The sequence below is a fragment of the Watersipora subatra genome, chromosome 9, assembly GCF_963576615.1.
Source record: "Watersipora subatra chromosome 9, tzWatSuba1.1, whole genome shotgun sequence".
NCBI classification, from domain to species: Eukaryota; Metazoa; Bryozoa; class Gymnolaemata; order Cheilostomatida; family Watersiporidae; genus Watersipora; species Watersipora subatra.
The window spans coordinates 13,641,351-13,663,590 of NC_088716.1; the positions used below are offsets into that span (position 1 = coordinate 13,641,351).

The 22,240-nt window shown below is 35.0% G+C and overlaps 1 pseudogene; it reads right to left on the reverse strand.

Moving 5' to 3' along the window:
• LOC137404803 (fumarate hydratase class I, aerobic-like) overlaps positions 1-22,240 on the reverse strand; it is a 51,561-nt pseudogene that overhangs the window by 17,524 nt on the left and 11,797 nt on the right.

The window sequence follows — 22,240 nt, forward strand, 5'->3', positions numbered from 1 at the left end:
AAAACTTCTGGAAAAATTGGAAAAGTCTGGAAATTATGATTCTTTAACCGGGAAAATAACAGGATCTACAGGAGAGATTAAACCTGAGAACTTACGAAATCTTCTTGAAAGAAAGATTCGTGTTAAAGATAGTTCAATTGTATCTTCTCCCTTTTCTCCAAGTTCATTTGAGAAACAATATAACCTATTTGAAAAAATTATCAAGGAGTCGAACTCGAATTTATCAAATAAATCAAAATCCAATTCGAATAGATCGTCTTCACGAAAACCTTATGTAGGAACAAGAGGAAAATGGACGACTTACTAAATGAATTCTATTATACCCCGGATCTACCATCTTCATTAGGTGGAGCACGAAAACTGATTGAAGCACTTCGGAGAAAAGAAAGCGAACAAGAAGTTAGAGATTGGTTAAGTGGTGAAGATGCTTATACGTTACACAAACAAATAAAAACGAAATTTAGAAGAAGACCTACAATTGTTGCAGGAGTTGGTGAACAATTACAGGCTGATTTAATGGATGTTAGATCTCATCGAGCTGAAAATGATGGAATTACATTTTTACTTACAATGATTGATGTTTTTTCAAGAAAAGCATGGGTAAAGCCTCTTGTTAACAAATCAGGTATATTGGTAGCAAAAGCCTTAAAAAAAGCATTGGATGGAACTAATTATAGAGTTTTTCAAACAGACAAAGGAAAAGAGTTTAATAATCGAGATGTCAAAAAAGTTTTGAAAGAAAATAAAGTAAAATGGTTTACATCTGAGAATGAGACAATTAAAGCTTCCATCATAGAACGATTCAACAAAACATTACGGATGAAGATGTATAGATTCATGACATATTCGGATGAACGTAGATATATTGATGTTTTACCACAAATGGTAAAAGCATATAACAATACTATTCACACAACATTAGGAATAAAACCGAATGATGTAAATTATGAAAATCAAGAAAGAATCTGGAATAGGATTTATGAAAATGGAGAATATAGTTCTGACAGTACTCCCAAATTCAATATTGATGATTACGTTCGTATTAGTAAAGCTAGAACAGCTTTCGAAAGAGGTTTCACAATAAATTGGACGGTTGAAGTTTTTCAAATTACAGAAGTACTTGATTTTGAAAGACCGATTATCTATAAATTACGTGATTTGGCAAATGAACCGGTTGATGGAACTTTTTATGAAGATGAACTACAGAAAGTAAAAAAACCCGCATTTTTTCGAATCGAGAAAATTCTTAAATCTCGGAAACGAGGAAGAACAAAGGAAATACTCGTTAAATGGATGGGATATCCTGATTCATTCAATAGCTGGGTCAATGAAAGAGATTTTGTTAAATAAAAGAGGATGATAAGGAATTGAACTTCATTGAAAGATTTGAAAATGTCGGAGTTCGTAACTCTTCCTTCTGATGCTAGTTTTAGTGACTTTCCTAAAAATACTAATTCAAACTTTACAGTTAGACTAGCCAGATATGTAGATTTTACAGAAGGACAATGGGAAGTTGCTCTAAAAGATACATCATTTTTAAATAATTGGCCAAATGTAGTAGAAGGGATAATAAGCATCACAAAAGCGGAACTTAATGGGAGATTTCGTCGTTTCGACATAAAAATTGGAAATGGAAGATACGAAGATATAGATGAAGTAATTCAACGAGCTCATGATGTTCTAAAATCCTTCAATTTCCATCCAACTATAGAATTCGAATACGACAAAATATACAACAAATCTATGTTGTATGTAAGAGATTCGAGTGTTCAGGTTTCGTTTTCACAAGATTTCGCAAATATCTTAGGATTAGATCCGAAGATAACTTATAATGTGGGAAAACACGGAAACATCACATCTCCGGATATCAACTATGGATTTACATCATTATACGTATATTCATCAATTGTAAGTAACAGACTCGTTGGAGATGCAAATGTACGATTGTTACGAGTTGTCCCAGTAAGTGGAAAGAAGTTCTCTCGAGTTTATACAGAATTCAGTCAAGCGCATTACGTTGAAGTAGATAAAATTTCTACTGATGTGATAGAGACCCTTATAACAAGTGATGATGGAGAAAAAGTACCATTTGATGGAGGGAAGGTTATACTAACGGTTCATTTCAGAAAGAAACAATGAATTCCATATTAATTCCATATACTCCAGAAGACTCAAAAAACTTTTACATTCAATATTACACGTCTAATCAAACAGGAAATGGCGGATTGACACCATATAAAGGAAAAAGAGTGATGGGAAATGGACGACTATCAGGAATATTTAAAAAATTAGCAAAAGCTGTTGCGCCTCTAGCAAAAAAAACGGCTATCTCATTAGGGAAAAAAGGGTTGGATGCTGCATCCAATTATCTTAATAACATGGTAGAGAGACCAAAAGAAGAAGAAGAAGAAGAAGAAACAGATGAAGTAGTAATTCCAAGAGTTAGAAAACCTGGGAAAAGAAAATTAAATAACCGTAGCAAACCTGCAAAGCGACGGAGAAAAGCCACTCCAAATACTTTTTTAAATTTGAAATGTTTTATATATTATTATCTCAATATTTTTTAGTTCATTTCATTGACATACATCAATAGTGAAAGATGAGTTCTGGAGAGATTGGTTCAACAGGTTTAAAAATATCGGGTTCTCCTTTTACGATAAACGAAAGTTTGAGTATATTTGATGTTCCGGGCACACATAGTTCGGTGGAGCACGGATATTATAATGAATTAGGTCCGTCACGACTCAGTGAATATGGACCAATTGAAATTGAAATACCTGGAGATGTAGATCACTATATCGATTTAAGTAATTCATATTTGCAAATCGAAGGAAAAGTAGTCAAGGACGATGGTTCCAATTTAGACAATGCTGTTGCTAACGTAAATGTTGTACCAGGGGATGCGTTTTTTCATTCGCTAATCAAAACAGCAACATTCAAAATTAATGGATCCGTTGTTGAACATTCAAGTGATTATCCTATGAGATCGTTCATAGAAACCCTTCTCAATAATAGCAGAGAAGCAAAACAATACCAATTAAAAGCAGAAGGATGGTTTCAAGATGATAATCTTGCAAAAGACGGTGCGGATTTCGATAATACTGCGACTACAGCAAGAAAGAATCTTATTAGAGGATCAAACACATTTGAGTTTTTTGGACGACTCCATCTTAGCATTTTTCAACAGGAAAGATATCTCATTCCAGGATTGAATTGTAAATTAGAACTAGACCGAAGTAAACCAAGTTATTGTTTGATGGCAGCAGGAGCTGCTCCTGGAGGAGGGGGAAAAGTAAAGTTGACGAAATGTGTACTTCATCTTCGAAAATTAAAAATCAACCAAACAATTCAGCTTTTACATAACGAAAAACTACTTAATGGTGTTAATGCAAAGTATCCTCTTTCTCGGGTATACACCAGATCTTATAATGTGAATACTGGATTAACCCATACTCAAATTAAAATTGCTGATAACACACTTAGACCAAATTTAATACTTGTTTCACTTTCATCACACGATGGAGAAAATGGATCATACAATCGTAATCCTTTCAAATTTGGTCATTACGATATGAGTCATGTAGAACTACAAATTGATGGACTACCTTTTGGAAAACGATATACTCCAAATTTTGAAAATAGAATGTATACTCGACCATATGTACAACTTCTAAATTCAATGGGAAAAGATCTTTCTTCTGAAGGAAGTGGAATTGGACTGACTGAATATGAAACTGGACTTGCAATATACGCTTTCGATTTGACAGGAGATCTCTCATCCGAAGGTTTTCATTTAATGAGACATGTTTCACTAACAATCGATATCGGTTTTCGGGCTGCAACACCAGAAAATGTCTATCTTAATACATATATACAAAAAGATGGAATGATGGAAATCGCTTCTGACTTTAGCGTTCGACTCAGTGGTGGAAGCATATTCTAAGGATGAATACAGCAAATATTTTTGATGTTCTTTCCCAAGATCACATGACTAATAATCATTTTTTTGCTGTCTGTGCAAGAAATGAATTTAAAGAACAATTTTTATCGAATGAAGGAATATATATTTTTAACACACACTATTCTTATCAACCAGGAGAACACTGGATAGGAGTTATTCGAACAAAATCCGAAATTAATTATTTCGATTCAACAGGACGAGATCCTTCAACATATCCAGATGTCGCTCAAATCTTAAAACTTTCTGGAATAAAGTTAATTAAATGGAATGATGTTCTACTCCAAGGATTTCTTTCAACAACATGTGGAGATTACTGTCTTCTCTTTGCAATATTTTGGAGCAGAGGATGTTCAATAGAAGATTTTCTAACAGATATACTAAAAATTTCTGAAACAGATACACGAGATCATGTAGTTCGAAAAATTATACTAGATAGATATGATTGGAATGGAAAAATTAGTAAAAGTCTTAATAACGAAGAAAATGAATGTGTTGACAATGTACATATTCAAGGAACTTCCCAAATTGTTAAATTACTAGAAGAACTGACATAAATTTTTTTCTATATTTTACAATTGAATATACATATATACTTTATATCGAAATAAACTTGGTAACAAATACATCCGAATATTATTTACTTTTTTGATATAAGTTTTATATATTGATATACTCACGCTGAGTTGGAGCTATCCTCAAAATAATCCACATATTAATCCATGTATGCCCCTTTACTAGTTCATCATCTTCATCTATTTACTGGTCGAGAGACTGTTATGGAATGGTTAAGCCAAACCAAACAGGAGAATTCCATAGGTAAACCTAGGAAAACAATCAGGTCAAATGCCAAGGCGCTTGTCCACACAACAGCCTGAACACAGCGACACTCAACGAACTTAATCGCGAGTAGCCGGCTAACAGAATTCTAGCTGAAGCATACAAGCCTTATGGTATCAACGCTCAATCGACCCAAATTCTCAAGTCTGTATATAAGTAGGCATCAAGAGATGGTTAAGGAGGCAGAATATTCCATCAGTTCATGCAACGCTTATATAATGAATTGAAGAATGATGGGTGTGTCCAAAGGAATTAATGAGGTGAAAATAGTAAACAGATTTTCGCGAAATTGAATTTCGCGAAAGTTGACTATATAATATATAATGTGAAATTTCGCGAAATCCAATTTTGCGAAATTCAATTTCGCGAAAGTTGACTATATAACATATATGATGTAAAATTTCGCTAAATCCATTTTCGCGAAATTCACTTTCGCAAAATTCAATTTCGCGAAAGTTGACTATATAATATATATAATGTGAAATTTCGCGAAATCCAATTTCGCGAAATTTAATTTCGCGAAATTTAATTTCGCGAAAGTTGACTATATAATATATATGATGTGAAATTTCGCGAAATCTAATTTCGCGAAATTCACTTTCGCGAAATTCAATTTCGCGAAAGTTGACTATATAATATATATGTGTAATTTCGCGAAATTCATTTTCGCGAAATTGTAAGCATAGAGGAATGTTTTGTAATCTATTTATAAATTTTCATTAAACTCACTCAAGCGTTTTACAGACGTTCAACTATATAAAGCAATCGAGAACGAATAAATATTATCATAACACTCTTCATAAGCTAACAGAATTCTGAGAAGGGTAAAATGTCAGAATGGAAATGTACAGATAGTTGTCTTCAAATTTGGGCTACACCATGGGAATATTGTACACACGGACTACTTTCCTGTACATGTGGACATGTATATGATGGATTAGCACAATGTGTACATTGGTAAGTACATTTTGAAATTTTAAATTCTAAAGTTTTATATGAATATATAATTATTCATTTTATATACATCATCTTTTCTCAATTTTCAATGGATTTTCAAAAAATTAAACAGGTATCAAGAAGATGGTAAGGAAACTGATGAAAAAAACAACTCGAAAGAAACAAACTCTCAAAATAGTGAAACGGAGTTGCAATTGGATTTACCATTGGATTATCCTATAGATGGATTACCTTCCTGTACATGTGGACAAGACGTATACGATGGCTTAGCTCAATGTATATTTTGGTAAGTAGATTTTGAGAATTTTAAAACCAAAGATATATAGTTATCCATTTATTTCATCCTTTCTCAATCCTCAATGTTTTATATATTTAAACAGTGATGATGCAAAACAAAAAGAAGTTGATGAGAAAAGCGAGTCAAGCAACACATACTTCTATCTCGATAAGAAAGAATTACAATATTCTGAAGTGACAAGCTCTTCATCTCCACAGAAAACTGACAATTAGTATTTATAAGAAAGAATTTTTTTTGAATGAATATATATGCAAATCAATAGAACCTTTAGAAATAAAATCTTCATCTCCAAAGATGGAGAATTTATATTTTATTGTATATTTTAAGATACTATTATTAAAATAAAATCAATACAATATTCACATATCATTTTCATTGTGGAATAAAAATTTAGGAAAACATGAAAATTAGATTACAACTTTAGCAGCAGCATGTGATTATGATAAAAAATTTCGACATCCTGTAATTTGTCTACAGAAAAACTTTCATTTCCATACTCTCTTTCTTTATTACTTGGATTATATAATCTTAAGGCTCTTGGTATGAATAAGATATCAGTTATATTTTCCTTAAGATTTTCAGATGATGTCTGAGTTGTCATTCTGCTCACTGGAATAGTGGTAACGTCCGTAGTTGCAATGTTGGTAGGAATTGTGGAAATGTGTGTACATGTAGTTCTGATGGTGGATCTTTCTACAGAAAAACTTTCATTTCCATATTCTCTTTCTTCATTATTCGGATTATATAATCTTGAGGCTATTGGTACAAATGGGATATTAGTTATATTTTCCTTAAGATTTTCAGATGATGGAAGAGTTGTGATTCCACTTGCTAGAATGATGGTAGCGAGTGTAGTTGTGGTGGTAGTAGGAATTGTACTAGCGAGTGTAGTTGTGGTGGTAGGAATTCTGGATGTGTGTGTAGTTCTGATGGTGGATCGAGTAGTGGAAGTATTAATTGGTGCTGTAAATCTACCATTATTTTCTTCGAATTGTGGATGATGACAAACAAACTTAATAGGCAATGCTCTCCTTCCACAAAACCTTGAACGAGCTGAGTTGCCTACACAACATCTCGCTAACCGTGAAGATGGATTAGCCCATTGAACAAGTCGTTCAGTAATTCCCAACCTTTGAATAATTTCATAACTAGCTATACCATAAGTACAATCCGAGGGGTTATGTTCTAATTGAATTATATTTCGTAAAAATTCACCGTTAACCGAAAAAAATCCAAAACTAATAAATAGTATTGGAGAAATTTGAATTATATCATCTAGTTTTCTATAAAGACTCTTCATGTCTTCTCAAAAGAAATTTTTCATAATGAATAAATCATTCGACTTTCCCCTTTCTTATTACTCATCTTTAAAGAGTTTTATAACGAAGGGAGACTTAACCGATTCCACGAATAGACACGCCCGAACTCGTCCAACATCAGCGTTCATTCAACCGAAACGACATAACACCGTTCACCCACCGGTCGCCAACCCAACCCCAACCATTCGACGATCGATCGCTCAACTCGTCGACACCCGAACCCCAAACCCATCGCATCGAAACCCGAAACCATCGCCCTCTTCACGTCATCCTTCCCACAATTCCTCTCGACCAGCACCGCATCCTTCCCACAATTCCTCTCAAACTTCATAACCTTAGCTCCCAACACTCACACACCTACCCCCCCCCCAAACTTTCCATCAGACAACACCATTCTCCGAGGTTCTCGGGCTAAAATGTACCCAAAATCTCACTTTAAGTGCAAACGTGTGTAGATCTGCTCTCTACATACTATTACTAGACAATCTTTACTATAATAAGAGCCGTGTGTATCTGTCATTCTGTCTGTCTAAAGACAAGACAATAATAAAGAATAACTATAAGTAATTAGACAACCCTTAATATAATAAGAGCCGTGTGTGTCTGTCTTTCTGTCTGTCCAAAAACAAGACAAGAGAATGATAAAGAATAATAATAATGACATTTTGTAACAAAAAATTTATAATGTGCATCCGTTCATCCGTCTATCGAAAATGAAGACAAAAAAATAATAAAAAGCATTAATTTATAAATTATAAAAAATAATCCAGTTTTCAAAAAAAAGTATAAAATCCTACATCCTGCTTAAGCAGCTGGTATGTATGAAGCTGCAGGAAACAGTCGCACACATCCAGGTACTTTAAAGTAAATGTGATAGCATCCACTTTTTTAGATACACCTGTATTCATAGTAAAAAGTATCGACTTTAATAACTTTCTACAGCTATTATTCAACTGAATGAGTTGACCTGATATAAACTCTACATGGATTTTGGAAGAACCTTTCCCTTTTTTTCAACGCTAAATTAAGACAAGACAACTCCCATCGAACAAGCATATAAACATGTCTTTGGCAGTCTTGTAACTATAACAAACTAATATACTTAGAAATGATTTGTAATGTTTTCCATTTTACTAAAAAAATAACTTCAATTTATTGGTATAAACTATAGAAAGTGAAGTAATTTCGAAATCAAAATTACCACAAGTTAAAAAATTTTGATATTATAATTATTAATTTTATGACAATGGCAACACATAAAGATAATAATAAATCAAAATATGCCTACTTTTAACATAACAGAGTTGGACACTTATTCCAAAATAAGAAGCCATAACGGAAAAATTAGTAAACAGAAAAGGCTTCTATAAATTTTGTGAGAATGAAATTTAATCAAACTATGAATTTAATGTTTTTGTCAATTTAAAGTTAAGCTCCATCTGCATGAACAATTCCATTATCTATAATAATAGTGTAGGTCAATATATTTTATGAATCACCAAATGTGATGAGGCTGTATAAAGTTATATTAACTGTCCTCATGCTGACTGAAATACTGAAGTACTTTTATAACGCTGCTGTTATGCCTGCTCTATAACATGACATCTTCTGATGGATGGACAGCATGTAAACATGTCAGTTGATATAATGTTTCTAAGCTCATCTTGTTTTCTGCTTATACACTGGGAGACCAATAACCTGTCTTTACATGTCAAAAAGCTTATGACACAAGGACTAGCATAATCTAGTTCCACAGCAGGGCACATCTGTACTTGGAGTCAGATACTAAATGAACCAGATGGGTTAACAGGGTTAAACACATCTGGGACAAACATTGTTAAGCTCATCTGAGACTAACAGGTTTGAACAAACAGGGAATAACAGAGTATGAAAAAGCTGTCCGGTCAAGACCTACAGATGCTAACCTACATACAAACATTTATATTACGCACTACGGTAGATACGAATGGTGTTGTTCATACAGACACTAACCTATAACTCTTTATAACTATATTTAACAGGGTTGCATTAAATCTCATCGCACTCAGTGATATGTTTGCTACAGTTTGCATCCCAACTGGCTTTTTATGTGTAATAGAAGAGGAGTTATAAGAGAGGATCTATAGTAAGCTGAGTCTATATAACAGCAATTATGCCATCAAATAATATGCTATAAACCTGCAAGCTTATAAGTTTTTTAATATTTACCGAATGCTATATAATAAATAATACATGCAGAGGCTCAAATTACACTTTTTGAACAAAAATCTTTGCATCAGTTGCTCGACAGGTTGCATTCTGATTGCTTTCTTTGGAACGAATTTATTTTCTTGCTGTTCAAAACCTTTCAAAGTGTCTGCTGACTTCAATTCTTTTTCTATACTGCTGAACAAGTCGATATTAGTGTCTAAATAATTGTTTTAATTAGCAAAACAAAACTTTTAAAATTTTCTATTTAAAAAATTTTTCGGAAAAATAATGATAATCCTTTAGCCCAGGCTCACTGCACAAGTTATAGTGCAAGACAACTTATGAACAAATTCGTTTACTAAATTACCGTCTGAAACGCATATCATCTGTAAACTGGGGAGAGTCTGTACTACAATGAACTAAGCAAATAGGAAGGATGGTGTTACATACAAACACATAGAGAACTGCTTGTATATAAAAACTTACTGAGTTCTGGATACTTCAGCACCTCTACCTTCTTAATACTGTTCTGAGCCAAGACTGCTGCAGTGCCTCCTATTGACCCTAAATAGAATCCTCCATGTGTCTTACACGCTTTCGTTACCTGTAAGACAAGATACAAGCCTATGATACAAAATATTAGCCTGGGAGACAAGATATTAGCGTGTGATATAAGACATTAACATATGAGACAAGATATTAGCCTGTGAACAAAGACAGTAGCCTGTGAGACAAGACATTAAACTGTGAGACCAGGTATTAGCCTTTGAGATAAGATATTAGCCTGTGAGACAGTATATTAGCCTGTGAGACAAGATATTAGAAAGTGAGACATTCATGAGTTGTCATCCTTTTGTCATCATTTGTCATATAAATAATCCTATGTTAGTAGTTGTCATATTCATGGCCTACTGATGAGTGTTGTCTTACATACATCTTATTGTCAGACATATACTAGCCTCTTGTAATCCTTGTACGTATATATTCACAAGCACCTGTCGGGAAGTGTCATACTTACAGCCTTCATTCCAGTTCCGTTGGCAAGCATGAACTTGCGCTGCCGGCAGCCTGGAATTCTTCAACATATGTGTTCATTAACCCAGCTGTTGTTGGCCTGAATGAGCCACAAGCGTAACCCTGCAAAGGTCAGCAGCAATACAAAATAGCCTCATAGTTTCTAGTGTTGGGCCAGTAAGGAGTTATTTGCTCGTACTGACACAGAGGGATTCCCGGTATCCACGAAAACCAATCATTTTCGGTGACAGCTAGTTATCCGCGGCCGGTTTGATATGATCGGTATTTATCCGTAAAAGCCTATCGGTAAATGGTTATTCGGATAGATTTCTGTTTTTGACAGGCTACAGCATTACCAGCGACGTGATGCGACGAATGAGCTGCTTATGAAAAAACTCATTTGACATCTTGCGCACAATCGCCCTGTAACGGAATGAGATTACAATCGCGCGTCAATTGATGTTATGATTAATTGCATAAACGCCTCTTTGACGAGCACGCTAATCAAAAAGAGTCTCTCAGCGCACATTGGCAATCACAACTTTTTTCTCATACATTCTGAAAACACAACACAACCATATACCGAACTACAATACCCACAATACCGAACAATCTTAGTTGGTAAAGGATACCGAAGATGGTAAATACCGAGGATACGGACACCGGAAAAACCGATAAAAAAGTGCAAGGATATCCTATCCGGCACTAAACTATATACCGGCCCAACACTAATAATTTCCATAGAGGCAAAGATTTCAGCATTAATCAGTTCAAAAACAATAAAAGCTACACACATTTGTAATCGTCCTACTCTGGAAACATGAGTGAACAACTCTAACTAATCAGCAAATGAGAATGTGGTACATGTAGCAAGGCTACACGGTACACATAATATGTCAACAGTTTAAAACAAGAAACTAAGACATATTAGCAGCTGTAAAATCTTCATCAAGCAATAATATATGGTAAATAATATTCAGCTTTATATAGTTTATATATAGCTTTAAAAAGTTCCCTAAGGCTAAATGTTTACAGCATACCCTACAGGATGAAAACATTCGTTAGTTATAAAAATTCGCGATTTCGCGAACAGTCAATCCCGCAAATTATTAAATTCATTGAATAATTAGTTCTATTTTTAATCACAAAAGAGAATAACTACTGCATCAAATTGAAAACTAGTCACTAGCCTAGTTTTAAATGTAAATACTAAACGTAATTGAGTTCCAAAACATTTTTAAAATCATTGCCTGAGCTTTGAGCTAACACCATTGGCAATGCATCACATTTATTTACAAAATTATTCGAGGTTGTCACAAGATATGCAGAATGGCGTCATCGCGAAAATAGCCGCGAGGCAGAAGTACTAAACGTAGCCGAGTTCCAAAACTTCTTTAAAATCATCGCCAGGCTTCGAGCTTTATTGCCATTGCGTCAAACTTTACAAAATTATTCAAGGTTTTTACAAGTTATTCGGCATGGCTTCAGCATAGGAAAAAAGCTCTCCTAGTCTTTCTACATTAGATTCAACTCCATCAATCTCTAATACCGAAGTCGAGGACGATCATGATTCTGATCTGGACATTATGGTATGTATTTGATTTGCAGTGCAGATACGTTTTTCCATAATCAACTGCATTAGTGATTATTATTATATTTTCCCACTTAGACTGCACAGCAGGTGCGTAAGAACGGGGCGTGGGAGTGGGAGTTAGGGGTGTGGGAACACGGTGTGTTTACACCAATAAGTGGTTTCAAAACAAGATTTTTTTTTAAATTTTATTGTGTTTTTCTATTTATTTATACATATACATGTACATATATTTTTACATAAAACAAAGAAAAAGGAAAATTTATTTTATTTTTTCTAGTACATTTATTTTATTCTGTCCTAAGGATTCATCTTATCAGGATCTTAACTCTCTTAGTGTATGGGGCCAAAAGGACTGATAGAATACATTAGTTATTATATATGGAGTAAAGGTGTTTGATTTTTGGCGGGTATTGTACCCTATGTTTTCGCATTTGAATGGTGGTTCTATGCCCTCGGCAGCACATCTTAAAAACAGTTTTTGCCCACCCTCTCTTCTTCTCTCCTGTAAGGACTCAACTCTTGTATCTTCTCGTAATTTTGTAAAACTTATCTGGCCCTTAATGTTAAAAATAAATCGTAGTGCTTTATTTTGCAACTTTTCAAGTTGTTTGACATGTTTATTTTGATAGGGATCCCAGATTTGTAAGGCATATTCTAGTGTTGGCCTTACTAAAGAAAAATAGGCAATCTTTTTTGTAGGGGTATCTGCAGATTTTAGCACCCTTCTGATCATTATACCAACTTCTGTGTAGACTTAGTTGTTATTTTGTCTATGAGTTCATTCCATTTTTAGATCTGCTTGTAGTTGTAATCCGAGATAAGGAAAAGAAGACACTTTATTTAGATTTTGTGCACAGAAAGTATATCCAGGGTGGCTATTAATGTTTAAACCAATTTGTAAGAATGTGCACTTGTCAACATTAAATTTCATTTGCCACTCAGAAGCTCAAGCCTCTAATGCAGAAAGGTCTTGTTTTAAAAGCGTTAATTTGTCACTCGTGTTATACAGTATTGCATCATCGGCAAAAAGACGACACTGTGATTGAAGACAAGATGGTAAATCATTAATATATATCAAAAAAGCAAAGGGCTAGTTAGTTAATTAAGTTAGGCAAAGTTAGTTAATTCTTTTGTTTAAAAACTGATCGCTTTCATCAAATACTTCAGCTATTGTTTTTGTACTTTCTCAACACTCGTTAATATTTTTTCTTTTTTGTGTTTACTGCAGATTGAGAATGAAACAACCTACTCTGATTACGAAAACTAGAGACAAGTAGTAATATCCATCAAGGCAGGAATATTGGCAGAGAGGCAACCAGTCAACCTAGACCCCTTCATCGACAACAACTCCTTGATATCGCTGCAGCAAACATGATTAAATTATATATTTTATTTCATGTATAGATATATTATAATTTATTACAAACTTGAGTGTACAAATAAAATATTTCAAATACAAATAAAATTATGCAAACGATGGAGTAAATATAAACAGTTTAGTCCATATGGCGGTTGTCTAGCAATAAAATTAAACTGGTACTCTTGATAAGTGAAGACTAGCGTGTAATGGTGCTCTCTGACTAGTTATTTTACTAATAGCAGATCTGTCGCTGTCACTGTCTTGGGTAAGTGTTGAAGGCGATTCTCTCGCTACTACATGGCTAGTAAGGAAGTTATCATCAGAACTCTCCTCGTGGCTTACTATTGCAAAGTTCTGCCGGTTGGCCAAAGATTTGTGCTTGTAAAGGCGTTTTTGTTCCTTTTTTAAAAACAGATATATTCTTCTCGTAAGTAGCTGCGGTCACTTCAACCTCAATTTCCAGAACTCCCTGAATGATTGGTGATCTGCTAAGAATGACATCTACCCCCCTTGCAATCATTGTTCTTCGGTGTATGATGAAAAATCTCTCTCTCACACTAAAACAAATAATGAAGCAGTAGGGATGGAAAAAATAGTATTGCGTTTTATCAAAGAACCAAAGTAAAATTCAACTAATTTAGTAAATGTAAAAAACGCATTACTTACCACAAGTTGTTGGCTTATAAAAAGGCCTCCAAAGCGATGAATACTCGTGAAAACCTCTGGATGCAGCAAAAATTGTTTACCGTAGAATAGCATGATCGCCTCGCAGTTGTAAGCTAAATATAAACCGGAACACGCGGTGTGCGCATGCGTAGTAATAACTATTACTAACCGCAATAGAGTTAACTTTTCCTAGAGAGCGGCAGTTTTCAGCCGCGAATAAATTCATCCGCGAATATGCCTGAAAAGACAATTTTTGCGAAATATAACTCCGCGAATAAATTCATCCTGTAGGGTATTATATACTCTGCGATCATAAGCATACCTGGAAAACTTTATGGTAAAAACGCTTTTTTGAAACAACTAGCAAAAATACCTCATGTTTCCAGGATTACTTCTATGAAAGGAAATTCACATGTGGCTACTTTTCAACTTTATTCATCAATCTCATCATATTCTATAATAATTATCACTTTCACTGAATATAACACTAATCTCTGGATACATTATTAAGCAATTTTGTATTATTCAATAAAAAACTATAAATAGGAGTAGCAAAGTGAGATCGTCTCATTATATAAACTTCAAAAAAGAAATATGTTGAAAAATGTCAGATAGGTAATTTATCTAAGGGAAATCCATCTATTATATTTATCTTGGCGCAATTATTCTGTGGTTTTGGCAGGTGGCTGATTAGATCCAATTTGGATTGAAGTGTCAATCTAATAAGATGAGGGTCATAGGTCAGCTGAAACTCAACTAAGCCAAACTTTTTTGCGAAATCGCGTTCAGCGTTATTTTCTTTAAAACAACTTTTTATGTCTAAAACCTGAAGGAGTATCAGAGTAAACCACATGCAGATTTCTACAGAGGACAAACAGACAAACAAACAAAGACAAAGTAATCATAAATAACTTAATAGACTACTAGAAGAGTTTCCACGGAGTGATTTCAGTCTAACCAAACTTCTAATATCTTTACCAACCCAGTCTACAGATGTATTTATATGTTTCCTGTAAACTAGGCTAGATTAACTACCTCTGGTGTCTTAGCAGGTCTCAGACATGGGCTTAGTATCTTAGACATGGGCTTGTTTAGGTTGATCTAGAGATAAAAAATATTTTAATCAAAAATGCCCTGTAGTTGTTGCATTGAGTGTATGACACGGTTTTATAAATATCCTGGATGAATGTCCAGCATTGCACGAGTAATAAAACCAGCTTATGAACAGTGGCAGGGAATGTAGTTGCCATTGGCTAAGTTCACTAAGTCACCAATGACAAACTTGGCTAATTTGACTAACTTAAGCTAGTATATAGCTATACTTACTATAATAAGTTCAATGAGCTGTACAGACAGTGAAGCCAGATTTTGTGACCTTATGTGTCACACCACAGCGTTATGTGCATCTTAAAGGATATGATGAGTATCTCCATGAGTAATCCATTGTATCACAACAAGCTTGTGTGGTTTAGTGGATAGACTGTCTGCCTGAAGACCAATAGGTTAAGAGTTCAAATCCAGTGAAAAGTGGATTTTATTGCTATAACTAGACACATGATGGATATCTATATATAGATACCACGCATGCAGAAATGCTCAAATTGCAAAGAGTAATCTGCAGCTAGACTGATTATTTTAGCTGCAGATTACTCTGATCAATCAATGATTATTCAATTGAAATATGATCTTTTACTCAAATGTCATTTTATGGGACAATTTTTCAAAAACAAACACGATCTTCAAATCTGATTTTAAATCTTATTATTGTGTTTATAGAAATACTCAAGCGTGCAGGACCTTACAATTAGCATGGTCATGCAAGAGGAGATAACAAATGTTGTGCAAGCGTCAGTGCTGTGGAAAGCTGCTGAGCCAAATCTGTTGGTATCAACTAAATTTGGTCTTCTGTTTAACATCGTTTTATGAATTCCATTTTCATTGATCAACAGGAAGTTATTTCAAACCGAACAAAATCCAATGATATCTTAACAACTGCGCATTCTCAATATGTTTAATGAGAAGTCTAAGTAAATAGATAAAAGACATCCTTACCTTCACAACATCAGAGCTGAGGGACTGTGAGGTAACATCAGCCATATATTTTAAATGTCTGTTTCAAGCTTTTCAAGAAATATACCCTCAGATGTGATCTTTTTCAAAGCCTACCAATAATATACATCTAAATATAGTCTTGCCACTCCCTGACAGGTTTTCCACACTAAAAACCTACGTTTCACTTTTTTTCTGACATATATTCCATCGACTCTCTTTTCATGAGCCGGGATTAGATATTAAAGACTCTCAATAGAAATAGTCGTAAAAATACGACATAGTCGCTTGTGTAATAAAGGTATTTTGGCCAAAAAGATTTAGTGTTTGACAATATTCGCTGGTTTATCCTTGTTGTTTGAAAAATATTAGCAAAAACAAAATTACGGAGCCAATTATGAACATTTGCAAAATTGGTTTTTGAATTGAGACATGAAAAGTGTAGAAAGCGCAGTGTATATTGCAAAAAGCTAAAGCAATAACATTACATTACATCATAATCTACTCATCAGCAAAAACCTCAAATTTACCAAACCTCAAATATCCCTCAACTCTAACTGCAGAGAGAATGTAGAAGTTATTCCTACTCGAGGTAATGCAATTATCAATGTGAAAAATATTTAGTTTTCACAGATTTAGCAGTCAAGCCTTCAAAAAAACTGGAAATAGTAGTGTGCCGCCACAATTGAAACGACACATTTAAAAATTACAAAACGAATGAACGAAATCACACAGACAAACCAACTTTGAGAAATTTATATATAAAATAAGTTGAATTTTTATATGAGCTATTAACGGACTTGCCAGAAGCTCTAAAGATGTGCACAAATTCCCCACGCACAAAACGGTATAGAGAATTTGAGAATACATGTCAAAAAGCTCATGGCACACGGATTAGCATAATCCAAGTTCACTGCTGGGCCCACCTGTACTTAGAGTCAGATACTAAATGAACCTCATAGATTAACAGAGTTAAACCCATCTGGGATTAACAAGGTTAAACACATCTGAGATTAACATGGTTAAACACATCTGGGATTAACAAGGTCAAACACATCTGAGATTAACAGAGCTAAACACATCTGGGATTAACAAGGTTAAACACATCTAGGATTAACATGATTAAACACATCTGGGATTAATAAGGTTAAACACATCTGGGATTAACAAGGTTAAACACATCTGGGATTAACAGGGTTAAAAAAATGGTCCTACAGCACTAACAGATGCTATCCTACACATAACCATTTGTGTTACAAACTATGGTAGACACCAATTGTGTTGATCATACAGACGCCACCTTATAATCCTTCATAGCTACTGTATATTAAACAGTGTTGCATTAAAGCTCATCACATTCAGTGATATGTTTGCTACAGTTTGCATCCGTTCAGGCTTTTTAGTTGCAATAGAAAATGAGTTAGGAGCATCGATCCATTGTAGCCAAGTGTACGTAACCGCAAGGATGCAATCAAATAACACGCTATAGACCCGCAAGCTTATAAGTTATATACATATAGATAATCTACCAAATGCTATATATTCAAAAACAAGTGACATAAACAGCCAATCATTATAGTACACGCAGAAACCTAAATTAAACTTTTTGAACCAGTTGATATCTATCGCTTGCAATTGACCTGCGATGATATTATAGCCTATGTCTTTCTTTGCAATTTGTTGGCATTTTCAATTTGTATTTCATTCTAAATTTGAAGATATATTTTTATTTTATATCTATATTTAACATAGTTGAATAAAAGATGATTGCACTCACAGATATGTTTGCTATAGTTTGCAGCTGAAACTAACTAACTGGAACTAAGTGCAATATAAGTGTAGCTATGAGTATCGATCCATTGCATGATCAGATTACCGCAATGATCCTATCAAATCATATGCTATAAATTTGCAAATTTATAAGTTATATAACGATAATCTATGAAATGCTATAAATATATATTCATGAACAAGTGACATAAAGGAACCATACTTATATTACATGCAGAAACACAAATTACCGTTTTTAAAACAAAAATATTTCCATCGTTTACTCGGATAGTTCCATTCTGATTGTTGCTTTCGATGGAACAAACATCTTCTAGTTGTCCAATACTTTTCACAAGGTCTTCTGGCCTCAACTTTTTTTCTGCACTGCTGAACTAGTGGATATTAGTGCCCAAACAATTTTTTTGGGAGAGCAAAACTTTTACGCCCTGTGTTTAGCACAAATACAATGTGTAAAGGTTTGCACACTAAGCGTAACCTTTGACCCAAAACTTGCAAACCGTTTTTATATGCATGTTCTTCGAATTAAAAGGCCGCTTTAAGCAAGGAAATATTATTAGCCTGAGATCGTTATTCATTATTTCTATGGTGCTGCTTTCAGAGTTTTAACGAAACAATTGCAAAGATTTGGAGTGGACAATAAGAGAATTGAGAGACAATGATTGTTGTTAATGTAAACAATTCATTATTAATATGATTTTGTGGACACTTTTCTACTGATCACTTGGTACTCTGGGTTCATAAAAATCAAACATAGTCAAACTACTACTCAAATGGAGGTGGCGTTCAAATAGAGGGTGGCACTCTATTATTCAACCCTTCTTTCATAGCGGTGATCAAATAGAGGTGATGTTCATATAAAGGTTCTACGGTATATATTCACCATATAAGTACATGTCAGGAGTTGTCATACTTACAGCCTTGCTTCTGTTTCCTTTAGCAAGCATGACCATGCTGCCACCAACAGCCTGGAATGCTTCAACATAGGAGTCCATTCGTCCAGCTGTTGTTGGTCCAAATGAGCCACTGGCATAACCCTGCAATGATCAGCAGCAATACAAAATAGCCTCATAGTTTCCATGACGGCAGATATCATTAATTAGTTTCAAAAATCAAAGAAACTTACATTTGTAATCGTCCTACTCTGGAGATTTAAGAGAACAACTCTAAAAAACTCTAGCAAAAACATACATTACACATAATATGTCAACAATTTAAAACAAGAAACTAAGACATTAGTAGTTGCAAAATCTCCAACAAGCAATATTATATGGTGAATAATATTCAGCTTTATATAGTTTATATATCGCTTTAAAAAGTTCCCTAAGGCTAACTGTTTACAGTATATAGACTCTGTGACTATAAGCCTACCTGGCAGACACTATTGTGAAAAATCATTTTTAATATAACTAGTAGAAATACTCAGTGTTGCGAGAGTCACCCTATGAGATGAAATTCGCATTTGGTTAATTTTCAACTTTATTCATCAATCCTATCATATTCTACAATAATTATTACTCTCGGTGAATAAGATTACTAATCTCTGGATATACTATGAAGCAACGTTGTCTTGTTCAACGAAAAGCTATAAATGGGAGTGGCAATGTAAGATCTTCCCTTGATATAACCTTCAAGAAACTTCTAGATGTTGAAGAATCTAAAATGAGTAATTTATCTAAATGGGCAATGACACAATTATTTTGAGGTTTTTGGAAGGTAGCTGAGTAGCTCAGTTGGTTGAAGCATCAGTCCAATAGACTGAGTGTCATGTGTTCAAACCTCATATGGACTGATTTTTTTTATTTTTTAATTAAAAAATACCTGTGTCTAAAACCTGGGGGAGTATCAAAGTAAACCACATGCAAATTTCTACAGAGGACAAACAGACAGACAAACAAAGACAAATTATTCAAACATAACTTAATAGACTACCGCCAGAGTTTCCAGAGAGTGATTTCAGTCTAACCAAACTTCTGATATCTTTACCAACCCAGTCTACAGTTGTATTTATATGTTTCCTGTAAACTAGGCTAGATTAACTACCTCTGGTGTCTTAGCAGGTCCTGCATAATAGACTGGGTACTTCAGCATATAATCAGGCATGCCCTCTCCATTGTCTAACCTCTCCTTAAGCTTGGCATGAGCAATATCTCGGGCTACTACTAAAGTTCCTGTTAAACTCAACCTGGTCTTGACAGGATGTTTGCTCAGATCGGAGAGTATCTCAGACATGGGCTTGTTTAGGTTGATCTGCAGACAAAAAATATTCTAATAAAAGACGATCTGTAGTTGTTGCATTGAGTGTATGACACGGTTTTCTACATATCCTGGCTGAATGTCCAGCACTGCACGAGTAATAAAACCAGCTTATAAACAGTGGCAGGTTATGTAGTTACCATTGGCTAAGTTCACTAAGTTACCAATGACAAATTTAGTAAATTGGCAAATTTGACTAACTTAAGCTAGTATATAGCTAAACTTACTATAATAAGAGCCATGAGCTGGCCAGACCGTGAAGCCAGATTTTGTGACGTTATGCGCCACACCACAGTGGTATGTGTATCTTAAATCTTAATGATTATCTGCATAATTAATCCAATGCATCGCAAGAAGCACGCAAGAAGCATGTGTGGCTTAGTGGATAGACTGCCTGCCTGCATACCAATAGATAGGCCCTGAGTTCAGTTGACAGTTACTTTGCAGTTGACGATGGCGCACCTTTGTCGCCGAGTCCCTGACTTGGCCGACCAGTCTTTACCCGCCTCGCAGTTGACAATCGCGCTCTTAAGCCTGGTTCCCATATACGTAGCAAAGCACCGACGGTAATATCGCGCAGCAAAACACTTGCGGTGGGTGCTCGGCGCAGTTTAATGTTCACATAAAAGCCATATCGTTAATAGTATCGTAAACATAATTGCGTAATCAAATAAAATGTTCGCTCGCCATGCCGTTCCTATAATGGTGACCTTTACCCGTACAGTGCATTTCGGGAAGGTTTTGCCTGCAGCCGTTTGCGAAATTTGAACATGCGCAAACTCTTGCGTTGACCGCCGTCATCCACCGGCGGTGCACTGCGATCCGCGGCGTGTAGGCTCCCATTTTATCGCAATAGCCTGCGATGCTGTCGCCGGTGCTTTGCGGCGTATATGGAAACCAGGCTTTACACTCGCCTCGCAATTAATCGCCTCGCAATCATTTGCCTTGCAATCAATCGGCTCGCACTTGCGTCGCAATCAATCGCCTTGTACTCGCCTCACAATCAATCGCCTAGCAATTAATAGCCTCGCACTTGCCTTGCAATCGCCTCGTAATCAATCGCCTCGCACTCGCCTTGCTATCAATCGCCTCGCAATCAATCGCCTCGCACTCTATCGCTTTGCAATCAATCGCCTTGCACTTGCCTCGCAATCCATCGCCTCTCACTCGCAATCAATCGCCTAGCACTCAATCGCTTCGCAATAAATCGCCTCGCACTTGCCAACACATTCATCTGGAGCGCCGCGCCTGGAGACTCTCGCTGCGCTCGGGGCGAAAAAACTCCCTGAGTGACGCCACATCACGGAGTTGTCCTACTTGTGTACAGATAACTGATAATGAAATTGATATTGCTAGGCAAACTGGAATTCTTCAAACTTGCAGTATTGAAAAATTTTGCATGTTTTAAAAAATTCTACAAAATAGTTTGCTTTCGCCAGTATTTATTGAATGGAGACTTCTACCTACAGGCTTAAAACACTAATCATGGCTCACCAGTTCTTCGTCTATAACCTGTGCTTTGACATCGTATATAAAAACAGTAATGCGGTTGTATCGATAAAATTTATATGTACTAGAAATTCCACTGTCATACAGCCCACGACCAAAGTGATATTGGAAAAAATGAAAGGGTACTGATGATTGAGAAATGCAATATTAGCAGTCAAATGGCACTGCAGTGCAATAGGATAACTGCAATGGTAGCTGTAATGTACTGGGTGTGGGTGTTATTATATACAACAAACAGCAATAATGAAAGGAAAAGATTATATGTTTATATCTTTCCCCCTGCAATAGGAGAAATGCAATATTGGTCAATATTAGAAGTAAAATGCACTGATATTATTAGAATAATCGATATTATTAATATAGTAATAATATAAAACCAATGCACAATTTTGTTTACATTAGTCATAGTTAGCAATATCAAGAAGTTGTGATATTTATATAG